This window comes from Ranitomeya imitator, chromosome 10 (assembly GCF_032444005.1).
Source record: "Ranitomeya imitator isolate aRanImi1 chromosome 10, aRanImi1.pri, whole genome shotgun sequence".
Lineage (NCBI taxonomy): Eukaryota > Metazoa > Chordata > Amphibia > Anura > Dendrobatidae > Ranitomeya > Ranitomeya imitator.
Genome location: NC_091291.1, coordinates 92,722,398 through 92,745,150, shown reverse-complemented (window position 1 = coordinate 92,745,150; position 22,753 = coordinate 92,722,398).

The following is a 22,753-nucleotide window of genomic DNA, read 5'->3' as shown; positions in this document are numbered from 1 at the left end:
ATGATGAGGTCCTTGACCCATCGTGGCGTGAGGAACAGGAAGGTGGTGGGAGCAGCTCAGAGGAAGAGCTTCCTCTTACGGGCCAAAGAGGGAGAGGGAGGGGGAAGACTGCGGAGCCTGTAGCCTCCACTTTGGCACCCGTTAGGAGCCTGTCTCTTTCCAAAGCCAAAAAGGGCGCTCCCAAGACTTGCAGTGCCTGGTCCTTTTTTGACACAGTTGCAGATGACATTTGTTTTGTCAAATGCAAGCTGTGTCATCATAAAGTAAAAAGAGGGAAAAATGTCAGCAACCTCAATACCACAAATATGTGGAAACATGTGCGGACCAGGCACGCGGTGGAGTTACAGAAACACACTGAAGATGTAGGCCAACCAACAGCGGCAGCTACCACCTCTTCAGCTCGTGTTGCCTCTTCCTCCAGCTCACGCACAGCTGGTTTGGCTTCCTCCCAGAGACCTTGTGTAATTCCACCCACAGCACCACCTTCCCAGTCATCCTCACACTCCCAGTCTACTCTACAGCCATCGGTAGTACAGGCATGGGAGAAAAGGCGGGCATTCTCGGCCAACCACCCCCGAGCACAGGCTCTGAATGCAGGCATTGCCAAACTGTTGTCCCTGGAAATGCTCTCGTTCAGGCTGGTGGAGACTGACAGCTTCCGTGACTTGATGGCATTGGCAGTCCCACAGTACAAGGTGCCCAGCCGCTTTTACTTCAGCAGGCAGGCTGTCCCTGCCCTGCACAGGCATGTTGAGGCAAACATAAAACATGCGCTACTGAACGCCGTCAGTAGCAAGGTCCACCTCACCACCGATGCGTGGACCAGTCAGCATGGACAGGGGCGATATGTTTCCCTCACTGCCCATTGGGTTAATGTTGTTGAGCCAGGTACAGATCGTGCGAGTGGCGCAGGACGTGTCCTGCCCACTCCAAGGATTGCAGGAATCCAGTCTGTACGCATCGACTCCTCCTCTTACACCAGTTCCTCTGATTCCTCTCTGCAGGATCCGTCACAGTCCACCCCCACATGGACCCGTGAACGTTTACCTATGACCGACATGAGCACAGCCGTGGCCAAACGTCAGCAGGCCGTCTTGAAACTAGTTTCATTGGGGCATCGAAGCCACACAGCGCAGGAGCTCTGGAATGCCATAAAGCAGGAGAGCGATGTGTGGTTACTGCCAGCGAATCTCCAGCCAGGCATGGTAGTGTGTGACAATGGCCGAAATCTGGTGGCAGCTTTGGCCCTTGGCAACCTCACTCACATCCCATGTCTGGCACATGTGCTCAATTTGGTTGTGCAGAGTTTTCTGAGGGACTATCCGGATCTTGATGCCCTGCTGCACAAGGTCCGCCTAGAGTGTGCTCACTTGCGGCGTTCCAGCTTGGCCAGATCCCGCATTGCTGCTCTGCAGCGCCGATTCCGCCTTCCGGAACACCGCATCATATGTGACCTACATACCCGGTGGAATTCCACGTTACATATGTTGGAGCGGTTGTGTGAGCAGCAGCAAGCAGTTATGGAGTACCAGCTGCATCAGGCGCAAAGAAGTCGCAGTCAGCGCCGATCAGACTTCACAACCACAGAGTGGGCCACTATGAAGGACATCTGCCAGGTTTTGCGTCCTTTTGATTATTCCACGCGGATGGCAAGTGCAGATGATGCACTAGTCAGCATGACTGTCCCCCTTATCTGCCTGCTTCAGCAAACTTTGCAAGGGTTAAGGGATGATGTGGTGGAAGAGGTGGAGGATGAGGAGTCACCTTTTCCATCAGCTTCTGGAGAGTCAGCGCCACGTGGTTCCTCACAAAGGGGTACGCAGGGGCCAATTTGTGAGGAGGATGAGGAGGAGTCAATGGAGGAGGAAGAGCTCCGTCCAGAGGAGGGAGCGACACAATTGTCCAGTGGTCAGTGTGTACAGCGAGGGTGGGGTGATGACGAGCGGGCAGAGATCATGTCTCAAGCAGGGGACAGCGTTTCTGGGCCAGTTGGCACTCTGCAGCACATGGTGGATTTCATGCTGCAGTGCCTGAGAAACGACCGCCGCATCGACCACATTCTCAACATGCCTGATTATTGGGTGTTCACCCTCCTCGATCCTCGCTACCGGGACAACGTCCAAAACCTCATCCCTGCGTTGACCCGGGAGCGTAAATTGCGGGAGTACCACGACACACTGGTGAATTCCATCATCTTCTCCTGTCCAACTGAGAGGAGTGCTGCTAGTGCTTTACAAAGCAGCTCAGTGCGTCGAGGCAGTGGGGGAGGCTCTGCCCAAAGAGGGAGCAGAAGCAGTGCCTCTGCCCAAGGCAAGCCCAGTATGGCACAACTCTGGCACACTTTTGTGTGCCCGCCCCAAATGTCTACACCATCACCGGCGGCTCCAGTCAGCAGGAGGCAACGGTTCCGTCAGATGGTGACAGACTACATGGCTTGCCCTCTTACTGTACTCCCAGACGGCTCTTCCCCGTTCAAGTTTTGGGTCTCTAAGCTGGATACATGGCCAGAGCTAAGCCAGTATGCATTGGAGGTGCTGGCTTGCCCTGCGGCTAGTGTCTTATCGGAACGTGTCTTTAGTGCCGCAGGTGATGTACTAACAGACCGTCGCATGCGACTATCCTCCGATAACGTTGACCGGCTTACTTTCCTGAAAATGAACGAGGCCTGGATCTCGCAGGAATTTGCCACTCCTCTGCCTGATTAAGTAATTGGGTGTCATCCAGGTCTCCTGCTGTGTTCATCTTTCTACCACCTGAACTGCTATTCCTGGGCTCCAACACCGCCAGTTGCGGCTCAGAAGTGCAGGCTGCACAGTAAAAACATACGACCCAGTGTTATTGAGTTTCAGTAACGTCAGCTGATCCCCAGCTGTGTAGCCGGCAATGTGTCCTGCGACCGCCACGCTGGCACAACAACCTAAATGTAAGGGAACCTGTCCCCCCCCCCGTCATTTGTTACTGAAAGAGCCATCTTGTGCAGCAGTAATGCTGCACAAGGAAAAGGTAGCTCTTTTTTTTTAGCTCTTTGCACACGCAGAACTTAACACTTATAAAATGTGTTCACTGATATCGTTATACCATCCCGGAGCTGGGACTTTCCTTCGTAATGTGACGCAGCACAGCCGTCATTCCTACCCCCTTGGTGCCATGCGCTGCCTCCTCAGCGTTGTTTTAAGCTGTCACGGAGCCTGCGCTGTTCTGTTATCCCTTGGGCATGCCCTATTTGCGCTGCCTGTCTTCTGACATAATTTGGTGTCAGGCTGGCTGCGCCTGTGCGGCCGCGGTGCCCGAGATCCCGCCTCGCAGTGTCTTCTGATTGAGTCACACTGCGGGCCTGGGATCCATGGGCATGCGCAGTGCATATCTTCCCCTCGGGCTCTCGCTCATTTCCCTCCGCCTTCTTTAGACTGTGCGCCGTCAGCTGATCCCTAGCATGCCACGGCCGTGACACCGCACAGTCTGAAGAAGAGGGAAGGAGGGGAGTGAGAGTCGAGGTTATGCACTGTGCATGCCCATGGTTCCAAGGCCCGCAGTGGGATTACGTTAGATGAGACTGCGAGGTGGGATCTGGAGCAGCGTGGACGCACAGGCACTGACAGCCTGACACCAAATTATGTCAGAAGACAGGCAGCACTAATTGGGCATGGCCAAGGGCTAACAGAACAGCGCAGGCTCCGTGACAGCTTAAAACAACGCTGAGGAGGCAGCGCACGGCATCAAGGGGATAGGAATGACAGCTGTGCTGTGTCCCATTACGAAGGAAATTCGCACCTCCGGAACGGTTTAACGGTATAAAGGGACACATTTTTAGTGTTTACTTCGGTGTTTGCAAGGAGCATAATTAAAAGAGCAACCTTTTCCTTTTGCATCCTTAGTGCTGCACAACATGGCTCTTTCAGCTACAAACGTCTTGGGGGGGGGTTAAAGGTTTCCTTTCAACTTGCTCCAATCAGGCTTCGGCCTACACTCTGTTCCTCTGCTCCTCCTGCTGTCCCTGGGCTCTAACACCGCCAGTTGGTGCCTGGAAGTGCTGTGTGCACAGTCAACAGTCGCTCCTCTGTTATTGGGGTTCAGTAACGTCAGCTGATCCCCAGCTGTGTGTGCGGCAATACCTCCAATCTGCTCCTCCTGCTGTCCCTGGGCTCTAACACCGCCAGTTGGTGCCTGGAAGTGCTGTGTGCACAGTCAACAGTCGCTCCTCTGTTATTGGGGTTCAGTAACGTCAGCTGATCCCCAGCTGTGTGTGCGGCAATACCTCCAATCTGCTCCTCCTGCTGTCCCTGGGCTCTAACACCGCCAGTTGGTGCCTGGAAGTGCTGTGTGCACAGTCAACAGTCGCTCCTCTGTTATTGGGGTTCAGTAACGTCAGCTGATCCCCAGCTGTGTATCCGGCAACGTGTCATGCGACCGCCACGCTGGCACAACTAAAATGTAAGGGGACCTGTCCCCCCCCCCTAGGCGTTTGTTACTGAAAGAGCCACCATGTGCAGCACTAATACTGCACAAGGGAAAGGTCGCTCTCGAAATTATGCTCCTTGCAAACGCTGAACTACACACTCATGTAATGTGTCCCCTCACACCGTCCAACCGTCCCGGAGGTGGGACTTTCCTTTGTAATGTGACGCAGCACAGCCGTCATTGCTACCCCCTTGGCACCGTGCGCTGCCTCCTTAGCGTTGTTTGATTCCGTCATGGACCCTGCGCTGTTATGTTATCCCTTGGCCATGCACAGTTTGCGCTGCCCGTCCTCTGACATCATTTGTTGTCGTCCTGGCTGCGCCTGTGCGTCCACGCTGCCCGAAATCACACCTCGCAGTGTCGTCTAATGTGATCCCACAGTGGGCCTGGTATCCATGGCCATGCGCAGTGCATATACTAGCCTCTCACTCCCCTTCTTCACACTTCTTCAGACTAGGCGGCGTCAGCTGATCCCTAATAGCATGCCACGGCCGTGACGCCGCACAGTCTGAAGAAGCAGGAAGGAGGTGAGTGAGAGGCGATGATATGCACTGCGCATGCCCATGGATCCCTGGCCCGCAGTGGGACTACATTAGATGACACAGCAAGGTTGGATCTCGGGCAGCTTGGACGCACAGGCACTGCCAGCCTGACACCTACATGATGTCAGAAGACGGGCACCGCTAACTGTGCATGGCCAAGGGATAACATTACAGCGCGGGCTCCGTGACAGAACCAAACAACGTTGAGGAGGTGGCGCCCGGCACCAAGGGGGTTGGAATGACGGCTGTGCTGTGTCACATTACAAAGGAAAGTCCCACTTCCGGGATGGTTTGACGGTGTGAGGGACACATTATATGAGTGTGTACTTCAGCGTTTGCAAGGAGCATAATTTTCGGAGCCACCATTTTCCATGTGCAGTATTACTGCTGTACAAGATGGCTCTTTCAGCAACAAATGCCTGGGGGGGGGGGTTAAAGGTTCCCTTTCAACTTGCTCCACTGCAGGCTTCGGCCTACACTCTGCTCCTCTTTGATTCCCTGGGTTTCAACACTGTCAGTTGCCACCTGGAAGTGTTGTCTACACAGAAAAAACACTAGGTGATGTGTCAGTGGGGTTCAGCACCACCAGCTGTTCCCCTGCTGTGTAGTCGGCAACGTGTCCAGCACAAGCCACGCTGGCACAACAGAACAAAAGCTGCCACCAGTGCAGGCTTCGGCCTACACTCTGCTCCTCTCCTCCTCCTGCTGACCCTGGGCTCAAACACCGCTAGTTTTTGCCCGGAAGTGCTAGCTGCACAGAGAAAAACACCAACCAATGTGTTAGTGGGGTTCAGCAACGCCAGCTGTTCCCCTGCTGTGTAGCCGGCAACGTGACCTGCAAACGCCATGCAGGCACAGGAACTGAAATTAAAAGGGAACCTGACCCCACCCCCCCAGGTGTTTCTATGTATAACAGCCACCTAGTACAGCAGTACTGCTGCATTTGTACAAGGTGGCTGACTTTTTCTCCTTGCCCACGTGGAACTCAACACGTACAAAATGTGTCTCATTGAGACCATTCCACTGTCCCTGAGGTGTGACTTTCCTTTGTAATGATACGCAGCACCCCCCTTGGTAGCGTTTCCCGTCTTTTGTCATCATGGTTAGCTGGCTGCGCCTGTGCATCCGCCCTGCTAGAAACAACGCCCCTCGTTGTCATATTTATTTTGTCAGCGAGGGTGTGGTTTATGGGCACGAGCAGTGCATATGTTCGCCTGTCTTAACTCATCTCCTTCCGCCTTCTTCAGACTGTGCGGCCTCCTGGCCGTGGTAGGCGATAAGGGATCAGCTGAGGCCGCCCAGTCTGGAGCAGGTGTAAGGACATGTGTAAGCGGCAAACCTATTTACTGCACAAGGCCACGAATCCCAGCCACGCAGTGTGATTTTTTGAAAACACACTGTGGGTCTGGGATTCATGTCCATCGCTAACCGCAACGGCCGACATGAAATGAGGTCAGAAGACAGCAAGCGCTCACAGCGCATGGCCAAGGGATCACAATAGCGCAGACTCCTGTAAGCAAATAACAACGCTCAGGAATCTGCGCCCAGTACCTAGGTGCAAATTTTGACATCTGTGCTGCGTCTCGTTAAAAAGACAAGTCACGCCTCCACAACTGTTTGACAGTATAATGGGCTAAATAGTGTACGTGTTTTAGTCAGCGTGTGCAAGGAGCAAAACAAATAGAGCAACCTTTTACTTGTGCAGCATTAATGCTGCACAAGGTGTGGCTCTTGTACCTTGCAACACCTGAGGGGGGGGTTAAATGTAACCTTTGAAATTGGTTCAACTAGGCTTCGGCCTACACTCTGCTCCTCTACTCCTCCTGCTGACCCTGGGCTCAAACACCGCTAGTTTTTGCCCGGAAATGCTAGCTGCACAGAGAAAAACACCAGCCAATGTGTTAGTGGGGTTCAGCACCGCCAGCTGTTCCCCCGCTGTGTAGCCGGCATCGTGTCCAGCACAAGCCACGCTGGCACAACCGACCAAAAGCTGCCACCAGTGCAGGCTTCGGCCTACACTTTGCTCCTCTCCTCCTCCTCCTGCTGACCCTGGGCTCAAACACCGCTAGTTTTTGCCCGGAAATGCTAGCTGCACAGAGAAAAACACCAGCCAATGTGTTAGTGGGGTTCAGCACCGCCAGCTGTTCCCCTGCTGTGCAGCTTGCAACGTGACCTGCAAACGCCACGCAGGCACATGAACTGAAATTGAAGGGAGCCTGGCCCCCACCCCCAGGTGTTTCTATGTATAACAGCCACCTTGTACAGCAGTACTGCTGCATTTGTACAAGGTGGCTGACTTTTTCTCCTTGCACACGTGGAACTCAACAAGTACAAAATGTGTCTCATTAGAGACCATTACAATGTCCCTGAGGTGTGACTTTCCTTTTTAATGACACGCAGCACCCCCATTGTTAGCGCTGCCCGTCTCCTGACATCATTGGTTGGCTGGCTGTGCCTGTGCGTCCCCCCTGCCCGACACAACGCCCCCCGTTGTCTCATATATTTTGACTGCGAGGGTGTGATTGATGGGCACGAGCAGTGCATATGTTCCCCTGTTTTCACTCCCCTCCTTCCGTCTTCTTCTGACTGTGCGGCCTCATGGCCGCGGCATGCGATAAGGGATCAGCTGAGGCCGCCCAGTCTGAAGCAGGTGTAAGGACATGTGTGAGCGGCGAACATATTTACTGCACAAGGCCACGAATCCCAGCACCGCAGTGTGACTTTAGGAAAAGCCACTGTGGGTCTGGGATTTATGGCCATCGTTAACCGCACCGGCCAACATGAAATGAGGTCATGAGACGGCCTGCACTAACAGGGTATTGCCAAGGGATAACACAAGAGCGCAGTTTCCTGTACTGCAAATAACAACGGTAAGGAATCTGCGCACAGCACCTAGGTGTAAATTTGTACACCTGTGCTGCGTCTCCTTAAAAAGACTAGTAGTCACGCCTCCACTACTGTTTGACAGTATAATGGGCTAAATAGTGTACGTGTTTAATTCAGCGTGTGCAAGGAGCAAAATTAAATAGAGCAACCTTTGACTTGTGCATCATTAATGCTGTTCAAGGTGTGGCTCTTGTACCTTGCAACACCTGAGGGGGGGGTTAAAGGTAACCTTTGAAATTGGTTCAACTAGGCTTCGGCCAACACTCTGCTCCTCTACTCCTCCTGCTGACCCTGAGCTCAAACACCGCTAGTTTTTGCCCGGAAATGCTAGCTGCACAGAGAAAAACACCAGCCAATGTGTTAGTGGGGTTCAGCAACGCCAGCTGTTCCCCTGCTGTGTAGTCGGCAACGTGTCCAGCACAAGCCACGCTGGCACAACAGAACAAAAGCTGCCACCAGTGCAGGCTTCGGCCTACACTTTGCTCCTCTCCTCCTCCTGCTGACCCTGGGCTCAAACAACGCCAGTTTCTGCCCGGACATGCTAGCTGCACAGAGAAAAACACCAGCCAATGTGTTAGTGGGGTTCAGCACCGCCAGCTGTTCCTCTGCTGTGTAGTCGGCATCGTGTCCAGCACAAGCCACGCTGGCACAACCGACCAAAAGCTGCCACCAGTGCAGGCTTCGGCCTACACTTTGCTCCTCTCCTCCTCCTGCTGACCCTGGGCTAAAACAACGCCAGTTTCTGCCCGGACATGCTAGCTGCACAGAGAAAAACACCAGCCAATGTGTTAGTGGGGTTCAGCACCGCCAGCTGTTCTCCTGCTGTGCAGCTTGCAACGTGACCTGCAAACGCCACGCAGGCACATGAACTGAAATTGAAGGGAGCCTGGCCCCCACCCCCAGGTGTTTCTATGTATAACAGCCACCTTGTACAGCAGTACTGCTGCATTTGTACAAGGTGGCTGACTTTTTCTCCTTGCACACGTGGAACTCAACAAGTACAAAATGTGTCTCATTACAGACCATTACAATGTCCCTGAGGTGTGACTTTCCTTTTTAATGACACGCAGCACCCCCATTGTTAGCGCTGCCCGTCTCCTGACATCATTGGTTGGCTGGCTGTGCCTGTGCGTCCCCCCTGCCCGACACAACGCCCCTCGTTGTCTCATATATTTTGACTGCGAGGGTGTGATTGATGGGCACGAGCAGTGCATATGTTCCCCTGTTTTCACTCCCCTCCTTCCGCCTTCTTCTGACTGTGCGGCCTCATGGCCGCGGCATGCGATAAGGGATCAGCTGAGGCCGCCCAGTCTGAAGCAGGTGTAAGGACATGTGTGAGCGGCGAACATATTTACTGCACAAGGCCACGAATCCCAGCACCGCAGTGTGACTTTAGGAAAAGCCACTGTGGGTCTGGGATTTATGGCCATCGTTAACCGCACCGGCCAACATGAAATGAGGTCATGAGACGGCCTGCACTAACAGGGTATTGCCAAGGGATAACACAAGAGCGCAGTTTCCTGTACTGCAAATAACAACGGTAAGGAATCTGCGCACAGCACCTAGGTGTAAATTTGTACACCTGTGCTGCGTCTCCTTAAAAAGACTAGTAGTCACGCCTCCACTACTGTTTGACAGTATAATGGGCTAAATAGTGTACGTGTTTAATTCAGCGTGTGCAAGGAGCAAAATTAAATAGAGCAACCTTTGACTTGTGCATCATTAATGCTGTTCAAGGTGTGGCTCTTGTACCTTGCAACACCTGAGGGGGGGGTTAAAGGTAACCTTTGAAATTGGTTCAACTAGGCTTCGGCCAACACTCTGCTCCTCTACTCCTCCTGCTGACCCTGGGCTCAAACACCGCTAGTTTTTGCCCGGAAATGCTAGCTGCACAGAGAAAAACACCAGCCAATGTGTTAGTGGGGTTCAGCAACGCCAGCTGTTCCCCTGCTGTGTAGTCGGCAACGTGTCCAGCACAAGCCACGCTGGCACAACAGAACAAAAGCTGCCACCAGTGCAGGCTTCGGCCTACACTTTGCTCCTCTCCTCCTCCTGCTGACCCTGGGCTCAAACAACGCCAGTTTCTGCCCGGACATGCTAGCTGCACAGAGAAAAACACCAGCCAATGTGTTAGTGGGGTTCAGCACCGCCAGCTGTTCCTCTGCTGTGTAGTCGGCATCGTGTCCAGCACAAGCCACGCTGGCACAACTGACCAAAAGCTGCCACCAGTGCAGGCTTCGGCCTACACTTTGCTCCTCTCCTCCTCCTGCTGACCCTGGGCTAAAACAACGCCAGTTTCTGCCCGGACATGCTAGCTGCACAGAGAAAAACACCAGCCAATGTGTTAGTGGGGTTCAGCACCGCCAGCTGTTCCCCTGCTGTGTAGCTGGCAACGTTTCCTGCAAACGCCACGCAGGAACATGAACTGAAATTGAAGGGAGCCTGCCCCCCACCCCCCCAGGTGTTTCTATGTATAACAGCCACCTTGTACAGCAGTACTGCTGCATTTGTACAAGGTGGCTGACTTTTTCTCCTTGCACACGTGGAACTCAACAAGTACAAAATGTGTCTCATTAGAGACCATTACAATGTCCCTGAGGTGTGACTTTCCTTTTTAATGACACGCAGCACCCCCATTGTTAGCGCTGCCCGTCTCCTGACATCATTGGTTGGCTGGCTGTGCCTGTGCGTCCCCCCTGCCCGACACAACGCCCCCCGTTGTCTCATATATTTTGACTGCGAGGGTGTGATTGATGGGCACGAGCAGTGCATATGTTCCACTGTTTTCACTCCCCTCCTTCCGCCTTCTTCTGACTGTGCGGCCTCATGGCCGCGGCATGCGATAAGGGATCAGCTGAGGCCGCCCAGTCTGAAGCAGGTGTAAGGACATGTGTGAGCGGCGAACATATTTACTGCACAAGGCCACGAATCCCAGCACCGCAGTGTGACTTTAGGAAAAGCCACTGTGGGTCTGGGATTTATGGCCATCGTTAACCGCACCGGCCAACATGAAATGAGGTCATGAGACGGCCTGCACTAACAGGGTATTGCCAAGGGATAACACAAGAGCGCAGTTTCCTGTACTGCAAATAACAACCGTAAGGAATCTGCGCACAGCACCTAGGTGTAAATTTGTACACCTGTGCTGCGTCTCCTTAAAAAGACTAGTAGTCACGCCTCCACTACTGTTTGACAGTATAATGGGTTAAATAGTGTACGTGTTTAATTCAGCGTGTGCAAGGAGCAAAATTAAATAGAGCAACCTTTGACTTGTGCATCATTAATGCTGTTCAAGGTGTGGCTCTTGTACCTTGCAACACCTGAGGGGGGGGGTTAAAGGTAACCTTTGAAATTGGTTCAACTAGGCTTCGGCCAACACTCTGCTCCTCTACTCCTCCTGCTGACCCTGGGCTCAAACACCGCTAGTTTTTGCCCGGAAATGCTAGCTGCACAGAGAAAAACACCAGCCAATGTGTTAGTGGGGTTCAGCACCGCCAGCTGTTCCCCTGCTGTGTAGTCGGCAACGTGTCCAGCACAAGCCACGCTGGCACAACAGAACAAAAGCTGCCACCAGTGCAGGCTTCGGCCTACACTTTGCTCCTCTCCTCCTCCTGCTGACCCTGGGCTCAAACAACGCCAGTTTCTGCCCGGACATGCTAGCTGCACAGAGAAAAACACCAGCCAATGTGTTAGTGGGGTTCAGCACCGCCAGCTGTTCCCCCGCTGTGTAGCCGGCATCGTGTCCAGCACAAGCCACGCTGGCACAACCGACCAAAAGCTGCCACCAGTGCAGGCTTCGGCCTACACTTTGCTCCTCTCCTCCTCCTCCTGCTGACCCTGGGCTCTAACACCGCTAGTTTTTGCCCGGACATGCAATCTGCACAGAGAAAAACACCAGTCAATGTGTCAGTGGGGTTCAGCAACGCCAGCTATTCCCCTGCTGTGTAGCTTGCAACGTGACCTGCAAACGCCACGCAGGCACATGAACTGAAATTGAAGGGAGCCTGCCCCCCACCCACAGGTGTTTCTATGTATAACAGCCACCTTGTACAGCAGTACTGCTGCATTTGTACAAGGTGGCTGACTTTTTCTCCTTGCCCACGTGGAACTCAACACGTACAAAATGTGTCTCATTAGAGACCATTACAATGTCCCTGACGTGTGACTTTCCTTTGTAATGACACGCAGCACCACCCTTGTTAGCGCTGCCCGTCTTTTGACATCATTGGTTAGCTGGCTGCGCCTGTGCATCTCCCCTGCTCGAAACAACGCCCCTCGGTGTCTTATTTTTTTGGACAGCGAGGGTGTGATTGATGGACATGTGCAGTGCATATGTTTGCCTGTGTTCACTCATCTCCTTCCGCCTTCTTCAGACTGGGTGTCCTCATGGCCGCGGCAGGCGATAAGGGATCAGATGAGGCCGCCCAGTCTGAAGCAGGTGTAAGGACATGTGTGAGCGGCAAACATACTTAGTGCACCAGGGCACGAATCCCAGCACCGCAGTGTGATTTTTTAAAAACACACTGTGGGTCTGGGATTCATGTCCATCGCTAACCGCAACGGCCAACATGAAATGAGGTCATAAGACAGGAAGCGCTCACAGTGCATGGCCAAAGGATCACAAGAGCGCAGACTCCTGTACAGCAACTAACAAGGCTCAGGAAGCTGCGCCCATGCAAAAAGGTGTTGTTTTCGACACCTGTGCTGCTTTTCTTTAAAAAGACAAGTCACGCCTCCACTACTGATTAACAGTATAATGGGCTAAATAGTCTACGTGTTGCATTCAGCTTGTGCAAGTAGAAAAATTAATAGAGCAACCTTTTACTTGTGCAGCATTAATGCTGCAGAAGGAGTGGCTCTTGTACTTTGTAACACCTGAGGGGGGGTTAAAGGTAACCTTTGAAATTGGTTCAACTAGGCTTCGGCCTACACTCTGCTCCTCTCCTCCTCCTGCTGACCCTGGGCTCTAACAACGCTAGTTTTTGCCCGGAAATGCTAGCTGCACAGAGAAAAACACCAGCCAATGTGTTAGTGGGGTTCAGCACCGCCAGCTGTTCCCCCGCTGTGTAGCCGGCATCGTGTCCAGCACAAGCCACGCTGGCACAACCGACCAAAAGCTGCCACCAGTGCAGGCTTCGGCCTACACTTTGCTCCTCTCCTCCTCCTCCTGCTGACCCTGGGCTCAAACACCGCTAGTTTTTGCCCGGAAATGCTAGCTGCACAGAGAAAAACACCAGCCAATGTGTTAGTGGGGTTCAGCACCGCCAGCTGTTCCCCTGCTGTGCAGCTTGCAACGTGACCTGCAAACGCCACGCAGGCACATGAACTGAAATTGAAGGGAGCCTGGCCCCCACCCCCAGGTGTTTCTATGTATAACAGCCACCTTGTACAGCAGTACTGCTGCATTTGTACAAGGTGGCTGATGTTTTCTCCTTGCCCACGTGGAACTCAAAACGTACAAAATGTGTCTCTTTGAGACCATTTCACTGTCCCTGAGGTGTGACTTTCCTTTCTAATGATACGCAGCACCCCCCTTGGTAGCGCTTCCCGTCTTCTGACATCATTGGTTGGCTACTTGCGCCTGTTCGTCCGCCCTGCCTGAATAAAATGCTCCTCGTTGTCTTAATTATTTTGACTGCGACGGTGTGATTGATGGGCACGAGCAGTGCATATCTTCGCCTGTCTTAACTCATCTCCTTCCGCCTTCTTTAGACTGTGCAGCCTCATGGCCGCGGCATGCGAGAAGGGATCAGCAGAGGCCGCCCAGTCTGAAGCAGGTGTAAGGACGTGTGTGAGCGGCCAAACTATTTACTGCTCAAGGCCACGAATCCCAGCACCGCAGTGTGGCTTTATGAAAAGACACTGTGGGTCTGGGATTTATGGCCATCGTTAACCGCACCGGCCAACATGAAATGATGTCATAAGATGGGCAGCGCTAACAGGGCATTGCCAAGGGATAACACAAGAGCGCAGACTCCTGTACAGCAAATAACAACGCTCAGGAAGCTGCGCCAAGCACCAAGGCGTTATTTTGGACACCTGTGCTGCGTCTCATCAAAAAACCAAGTCACGCATCCACTACAGTTTGACTGTAGAATGGGGTAAATTGTGTATGTCTTTCATTCAGCGTGTGCAAGTAGACAAATTAATAGAGCAACCTTTCACTTGTGCAGCATTAATACTGCACAAGGTGTGTCTCTTGTACTTTGTAACACCTGAGGGGGGGGTTAAAGGTTTCCTTTGAAATTGGTTCAACTAGGCTTCGGCCTACACTCTGCTCCTCTCCTCCTCCTCCTGCTTCAACACGGGCTCTAACATCGCTAGTTTTTGCCCGCAAGTGCTAGCTGCACAGAGAAAAACACACGCCATTGTGTTAGTGGGGTTCAGCAACGCCAGCTGTTCCCCCAGTGTGTAGCCGGCAAAGTGTCCTGCAAACGCAACGCAGACACAAAGCTGCCTCCAGTGCAGGCTTCGGCCTACACTCATCTCCCCCTGCTTACCCTTTGCTCCAACACCGCTAGTTGGGGCTCTAGGAAGACAATCTTTAATAGGCAAGGCAACGCATCTGGGTTCCAGCACCGCCAGCTGGCTCTCGGCAGTGTTCTTGTCACAGGTACTCCCTCGTGCCAAGCCTGGTTTCAGCACCGTCAGCTGTTTCCGGGTTGTGTCAACTTCACTGAGACACCTATGCTTGCCCCGTCGTGGTGCGGTCGAGTTAGCCAACTCCAGGGTGCCTCCAGTTTAGGAGCTTCCTATGTGGGCTGCGTGAACTGGTAGTCAAGGCTGGTTCTGTAGTGCCAGTAGGCCCAGCTCCCCCTGTAGGACTGTTGGGGTTCGGTAACTGCGGCTGCCTCGCGGCCTAGCTGTTCTCTCCTCTCCTGTGGGCCTTGGGGTCCACCACCTGGTTCCAGCACCGTCAGCTGGTTCCGGGCCGAGCCTTTGGCTTAGGTGCCTCCTCCTGGGTATCCGAGTTCCGCCAACGCCAGGCGGTCCTTGGTAGTGCTTTTAAGCGCGGGCACCTACAGCTTAGTAACCGGGTTCCAGCACCGTCAGCTGGTCCTCGGTCGTGCCATTGGCTCTTGCACACTGGGGCAACGCATCCGGGTTCCAGCACCGCCAGCTGGTTCTCGGCAGTGTTCTTGTCACAGGTACTCCCTCGTGCCAAGCCTGGTTTCAGCACCGTCAGCTGTTTCCGGGTTGTGTCAACTTCACTGAGACGCCTATGCTTGCCCCGTCGTGGTGCGGTCGAGATAGCCAACTCCAGGGTGCCTCCAGTTTAGGAGCTTCCTATGTGGGCTGCGTGAACTGGTAGTCAAGGCTGGTTCTGTAGTGCCAGTAGGCCCAGCTCCCCCTGTAGGACTGTTGGGGTTCGGTAACTGCGGCTGCCTCGCGGCCTAGCTGTTCTCTCCTCTCCTGTGGGCCTTGGGGTCCACCACCTGGTTCCAGCACCGTCAGCTGGTTCCGGGCCGAGCCTTTGGCTTAGGTGCCTCCTCCTGGGTATCCGAGTTCCGCCAACGCCAGGCGGTCCTTGGTAGTGCTTTTAAGCGCGGGCACCTACAGCTTAGTAACCGGGTTCCAGCACCGTCAGCTGGTCCTCGGTCGTGCCATTGGCTCTTGCACACTGGGGCAACGCATCCGGGTTCCAGCACCGCCAGCTGGTTCTCGGCAGTGTTCTTGTCACAGGTACTCCCTCGTGCCAAGCCTGGTTTCAGCACCGTCAGCTGTTTCCGGGTTGTGTCAACTTCACTGAGACGCCTATGCTTGCCCCGTCGTGGTGCGGTCGAGATAGCCAACTCCAGGGTGCCTCCAGTTTAGGAGCTTCCTATGTGGGCTGCGTGAACTGGTAGTCAAGGCTGGTTCTGTAGTGCCAGTAGGCCCAGCTCCCCCTGTAGGACTGTTGGGGTTCGGTAACTGCGGCTGCCTCGCGGCCTAGCTGTTCTCTCCTCTCCTGTGGGCCTTGGGGTCCACCACCTGGTTCCAGCACCGTCAGCTGGTTCCGGGCCGAGCCTTTGGCTTAGGTGCCTCCTCCTGGGTATCCGAGTTCCGCCAACGCCAGGCGGTCCTTGGTAGTGCTTTTAAGCGCGGGCACCTACAGCTTAGTAACCGGGTTCCAGCACCGTCAGCTAGTCCTCGGTCGTGCCATTGGCTCTTGCACACTGGGGCAACGCATCCGGGTTCCAGCACCGCCAGCTGGTTCTCGGCAGTGTTCTTGTCACAGGTACTCCCTCGTGCCAAGCCTGGTTTCAGCACCGTCAGCTGTTTCCGGGTTGTGTCAAGCTCACTGAGACACCTATGCTTGCCTCGTCGTGGTGCGGTCGGGTTAGCCAACTCCAGGGTGCCTCCAGTTTAGGAGCTTCCTATGTGGGCTGCGTGAACTGGTAGTCAAGGCTGGTTCTGTAGTGCCAGTAGGCCCAGCTCCCCCTGTAGGACTGTTGGGGTTCGGTAACTGCGGCTGCCTCGCGGCCTAGCTGTTCTCTCCTCTCCTGTGGGCCTTGGGGTCCACCACCTGGTTCCAGCACCGTCAGCTGGTTCCGGGCCGAGCCTTTGGCTTAGGTGCCTCCTCCTGGGTATCCGAGTTCCGCCAACGCCAGGCGGTCCTTGGTAGTGCTTTTAAGCGCGGGCACCTACAGCTTAGTAACCGGGTTCCAGCACCGTCAGCTAGTCCTCGGTCGTGCCATTGGCTCTTGCACACTGGGGCAACGCATCCGGGTTCCAGCACCGCCAGCTGGTTCTCGGCAGTGTTCTTGTCACAGGTACTCCCTCGTGCCAAGCCTGGTTTCAGCACCGTCAGCTGTTTCCGGGTTGTGTCAAGCTCACTGAGACACCTATGCTTGCCTCGTCGTGGTGCGGTCGGGTTAGCCAACTCCAGGGTGCCTCCAGTTTAGGAGCTTCCTATGTGGGCTGCGTGAACTGGTAGTCAAGGCTGGTTCTGTAGTGCCAGTAGGCCCAGCTCCCCCTGTAGGACTGTTGGGGTTCGGTAACTGCGGCTGCCTCGCGGCCTAGCTGTTCTCTCCTCTCCTGTGGGCCTTGGGGTCCACCACCTGGTTCCAGCACCGTCAGCTGGTTCCGGGCCGAGCCTTTGGCTTAGGTGCCTCCTCCTGGGTATCCGAGTTCCGCCAACGCCAGGCGGTCCTTGGTAGTGCTTTTAAGCGCGGGCACCTACAGCTTAGTAACCGGGTTCCAGCACCGTCAGCTAGTCCTCGGTCGTGCCATTGGCTCTTGCACACTGGGGCAACGCATCCGGGTTCCAGCACCGCCAGCTGGTTCTCGGCAGTGTTCTTGTCACAGGTACTCCCTCGTGCCAAGCCTGGTTTCAGCACCGTCAGCTGTTTCCGGGTTGTGTCAAGCTCACTGAGACACCTATGCTTGCCTCGTCGTGGTGCGGTCGGGTTAGCCAACTCCAGGGTGCCTCCAGTTTAGGAGCTTCCTATGTGGGCTGCGTGAACTGGTAGTCAAGGCTGGTTCTGTAGTGCCAGTAGGCCCAGCTCCCCCTGTAGGACTGTTGGGGTTCGGTAACTGCGGCTGCCTCGCGGCCTAGCTGTTCTCTCCTCTCCTGTGGGCCTTGGGGTCCACCACCTGGTTCCAGCACCGTCAGCTGTTTCCGGGCCGAGCCTTTGGCTTAGGTGCCTCCTCCTGGGTATCCGAGTTCCGCCAAAGCCAGGCGGTCCTTGGTAGTGCTTTTAAGCGCGGGCACCTACAGCTTAGTAACCGGGTTCCAGCACCGTCAGCTAGTCCTCGGTCGTGCCATTGGCTCTTACACACTGGGGCAACGCATCCGGGTTCCAGCACCGCCAGCTGGTTCTCGGCAGTGTTCTTGTCACAGGTACTCCCTCGTGCCAAGCCTGGTTTCAGCACCGTCAGCTGTTTCCGGGTTGTGTCAACTTCACTGAGACGCCTATGCTTGCCCCGTCGTGGTGCGGTCGAGTTAGCCAACTCCAGGGTGCCTCCAGTTTAGGAGCTTCCTATGTGGGCTGCGTGAACTGGTAGTCAAGGCTGGTTCTGTAGTGCCAGTAGGCCCAGCTCCCCCTGTAGGACTGTTGGGGTTCGGTAACTGCGGCTGCCTCGCGGCCTAGCTGTTCTCTCCTCTCCTGTGGGCCTTGGGGTCCACCACCTGGTTCCAGCACCGTCAGCTGGTTCCGGGCCGAGCCTTTGGCTTAGGTGCCTCCTCCTGGGTACCCGAGTTCCGCCAACGCCAGGCGGTCCTTGGTAGTGCTTTTAAGCGCGGGCACCTACAGCTTAGTAACCGGGTTCCAGCACCGTCAGCTGGTCCTCGGTCGTGCCATTGGCTCTTGCACACTGGGGCAACGCATCCGGGTTCCAGCACCGCCAGCTGGTTCTCGGCAGTGTTCTTGTCACAGGTACTCCCTCGTGCCAAGCCTGGTTTCAGCACCGTCAGCTGTTTCCGGGTTGTGTCAACTTCACTGAGACGCCTATGCTTGCCCCGTCGTGGTGCGGTCGAGTTAGCCAACTCCAGGGTACCTCCAGTTTAGGAGCTTCCTATGTGGGCTGCGTGAACTTGTAGTCAAGGCTGGTTCTGTAGTGCCAGTAGGCCCAGCTCCCCCTGTAGGACTGTTGGGGTTCGGTAACTGCGGCTGCCTCGCGGCCTAGCTGTTCTCTCCTCTCCTGTGGGCCTTGGGGTCCACCACCTGGTTCCAGCACCGTCAGCTGGTTCCAGGCCGAGCCTTTGGCTTAGGTGCCTCCTCCTGGGTATCCGAGTTCCGCCAACGCCAGGCGGTCCTTGGTAGTGCTTTTAAGCGCGGGCACCTACAGCTTAGTAACCGGGTTCCAGCACCGTCAGCTAGTCCTCGGTCGTGCCATTGGCTCTTGCACACTGGGGCAACGCATCCGGGTTCCAGCACCGCCAGCTGGTTCTCGGCAGTGTTCTTGTCACAGGTACTCCCTCGTGCCAAGCCTGGTTTCAGCACCGTCAGCTGTTTCCGGGTTGTGTCAAGCTCACTGAGACACCTATGCTTGCCTCGTCGTGGTGCGGTCGGGTTAGCCAACTCCAGGGTGCCTCCAGTTTAGGAGCTTCCTATGTGGGCTGCGTGAACTGGTAGTCAAGGCTGGTTCTGTAGTGCCAGTAGGCCCAGCTCCCCCTGTAGGACTGTTGGGGTTCGGTAACTGCGGCTGCCTCGCGGCCTAGCTGTTCTCTCCTCTCCTGTGGGCCTTGGGGTCCACCACCTGGTTCCAGCACCGTCAGCTGGTTCCGGGCCGAGCCTTTGGCTTAGGTGCCTCCTCCTGGGTATCCGAGTTCCGCCAACGCCAGGCGGTCCTTGGTAGTGCTTTTAAGCGCGGGCACCTACAGCTTAGTAACCGGGTTCCAGCACCGTCAGCTAGTCCTCGGTCGTGCCATTGGCTCTTGCACACTGGGGCAACGCATCCGGGTTCCAGCACCGCCAGCTGGTTCTCGGCAGTGTTCTTGTCACAGGTACTCCCTCGTGCCAAGCCTGGTTTCAGCACCGTCAGCTGTTTCCGGGTTGTGTCAAGCTCACTGAGACACCTATGCTTGCCTCGTCGTGGTGCGGTCGGGTTAGCCAACTCCAGGGTGCCTCCAGTTTAGGAGCTTCCTATGTGGGCTGCGTGAACTGGTAGTCAAGGCTGGTTCTGTAGTGCCAGTAGGCCCAGCTCCCCCTGTAGGACTGTTGGGGTTCGGTAACTGCGGCTGCCTCGCGGCCTAGCTGTTCTCTCCTCTCCTGTGGGCCTTGGGGTCCACCACCTGGTTCCAGCACCGTCAGCTGGTTCCGGGCCAAGCCTTTGGCTTAGGTGCCTCCTCCTGGGTATCCGAGTTCCGCCAACGCCAGGCGGTCCTTGGTAGTGCTTTTAAGCGCGGGCACCTACAGCTTAGTAACCGGGTTCCAGCACCGTCAGCTAGTCCTCGGTCGTGCCATTGGCTCTTGCACACTGGGGCAACGCATCCGGGTTCCAGCACCGCCAGCTGGTTCTCGGCAGTGTTCTTGTCACAGGTACTCCCTCGTGCCAAGCCTGGTTTCAGCACCGTCAGCTGTTTCCGGGTTGTGTCAAGCTCACTGAGACACCTATGCTTGCCTCGTCGTGGTGCGGTCGGGTTAGCCAACTCCAGGGTGCCTCCAGTTTAGGAGCTTCCTATGTGGGCTGCGTGAACTGGTAGTCAAGGCTGGTTCTGTAGTGCCAGTAGGCCCAGCTCCCCCTGTAGGACTGTTGGGGTTCGGTAACTGCGGCTGCCTCGCGGCCTAGCTGTTCTCTCCTCTCCTGTGGGCCTTGGGGTCCACCACCTGGTTCCAGCACCGTCAGCTGGTTCCGGGCCGAGCCTTTGGCTTAGGTGCCTCCTCCTGGGTATCCGAGTTCCGCCAACGCCAGGCGGTCCTTGGTAGTGCTTTTAAGCGCGGGCACCTACAGCTTAGTAACCGGGTTCCAGCACCGTCAGCTGGTCCTCGGTCGTGCCATTGGCTCTTGCACACTGGGGCAACGCATCCGGGTTCCAGCACCGCCAGCTGGTTCTCGGCAGTGTTCTTGTCACAGGTACTCCCTCGTGCCAAGCCTGGTTTCAGCACCGTCAGCTGTTTCCGGGTTGTGTCAACTTCACTGAGACGCCTATGCTTGCCCCGTCGTGGTGCGGTCGAGTTAGCCAACTCCAGGGTGCCTCCAGTTTAGGAGCTTCCTATGTGGGCTGCGTGAACTGGTAGTCAAGGCTGGTTCTGTAGTGCCAGTAGGCCCAGCTCCCCCTGTAGGACTGTTGGGGTTCGGTAACTGCGGCTGCCTCGCGGCCTAGCTGTTCTCTCCTCTCCTGTGGGCCTTCGGGTCCACCACCTGGTTCCAGCACCGTCAGCTGGTTCTCGGCAGTGTCTTTTGCTCTTGTACCTTCTGCTCCCCATCCTGGTTCCAGTACCGTCAGCTGGTTCCGGGCAGAGCCTTTGGCTTAGGTGCCTCCTTCTGGGTATCCAAGTTCCACCAACGTCAGGTGGTCCTTGGTAGTGCTTTCAGGCACGGGTACCTCCTGCTTAGTAACCGGGTTCCAGTAACGTCAGCTGGTCCTTGGTAGTTCCATTGGCTCTTGGACCTTCGGCTACCCATCCGGGTTCCAGTACCGTCAGCTGGTTCTCGGCAGTGTCTTTTGCTCTTGTACCTTCTGCTCCCCATCCTGGTTCCAGTAACGTCAGCTGGTTCCGGGCAGAGCCTTTGGCTTAGGTGCCTCCTTCTGGGTATCCGAGTTCCGCCAACGTCAGGCGGTCCTTGGTAGTGCTTTTTAGCACGGGTACCTCCTGCTTAGTAACCGGGTTCCAGTAACGTCAGCTGGTCCTCGGTAGTTCCATAGGCTCTTGAACCTTCGGGTAGCCATCCGAGTTCCAGTTCCATCAGCTGGTTCTTGGCATTTTCTCAGCCTTCTTGTACCTTCTGCTACATTTCCAAGTTGAAGACCCTAATGTCGACGACCCGGAAGACCACCCCGATGACGACGACCCGGAAGACCACCCCGATGACGACGACGACGACGGCGGAGACGACGACGGCGGAGACGACGACGGCTGAGACGACGACGGCGGAGATGACGACACTGGAGACGACGACCCTGGAGACGACAACATGGAAGACCGAGAAGCAGAAGAACAAGAGGCTGCAGAACAAAGAGCAGAAGAACATTAAGCATAAGACTTAATATCAGAGCAAAAGATATTATCTAAATTATATGCAGAAGAAGACTAAGCAGTGTATGGGGGTGAGTCCATTCCTCCTCGTGGTGCCCCTGGATAAAGCCTGATGCTGCAGGCCAAACTGAACGCGGACAAATGTAACTTTTGTGACTGGCAGAACGGAAGGTGTAATCTTCCAACTTTTATAGATAACAACTACGGGAATGCCTGTCACAAATGAGAATATGATGAAGAAGTAGAATAGGAAGAATAATAACAGTGGAATAAAAAGAATATGTAGAATAGGAAGAATAATAATAGTTGAAGAAAATGAATATGAAGAATGTAATAAAAAAAAAAAAATAGGTAGAAGATGAAGAAGAAGATGAATAAGGTGAAGAAGTTGATGTCAAAGATGCTGATGATGATGAAGATGAAAGTGTGGGAAAAGGAAAAAAAAGAAGGGGAAGGTCGTGGAATAGTGAAACATCAATATCTGACAAAATAAAAAAAATTTACATAGTCAATATCTTTTTCAATCCGAACGTCTTTAAAAAAAAAAAAACATGCTATTCTATTTGATTGGACTAATCCTCATTGCCTTTAATGTCTCCGCCACCTCCCCCATACATCCTACATTATTCTTAGTTGTTTTCCTTCATGTAGAATGAACCTACAAGGAAAGAAAGGGTTTATTTTAATTCCGATATTTTGGTCCCATTGACTTGCATTGGGATCGGGTATCGGCGATATCCGATATTTTTTGAATATCGGCCGATCCAAACCGATACCGATACTTTCCGATATCGGAAGGTATCGCTCAACACTATTCATCATGTTCATTCTAACCCTGTGTTTATGAGACAGGTGATGGTTGCACATAAAACACAATGTGCATGCATAATGTTACATCAAGTTTTATTTGATATTAGATGCAAATAATTGGAGCAAAAAAGGAGACAAAAATTTAGAGAAAATATTTTAATGATTGTTAACTTTCAATGTGAAAACGTTTGTCCCAAAATGTGCTGAAACTTAGATGTCAGTATCGCATGCGCATTTCAGACTTTTTAATCTATGATTACCTACTTTTTCAGCTTTTGTTTATTAAGTACTGTTATGGTCTATTGAGGAATGAGGTAAACAAATATGAAATTAGACTTACCTGCAATTCAGTTTATAGAAATCTCCCAGAACAGCCCCATAGGATGTGGAATCTCCGACCTAATAGGGAAAGAGAACACAAAGAGGTGAAATAAT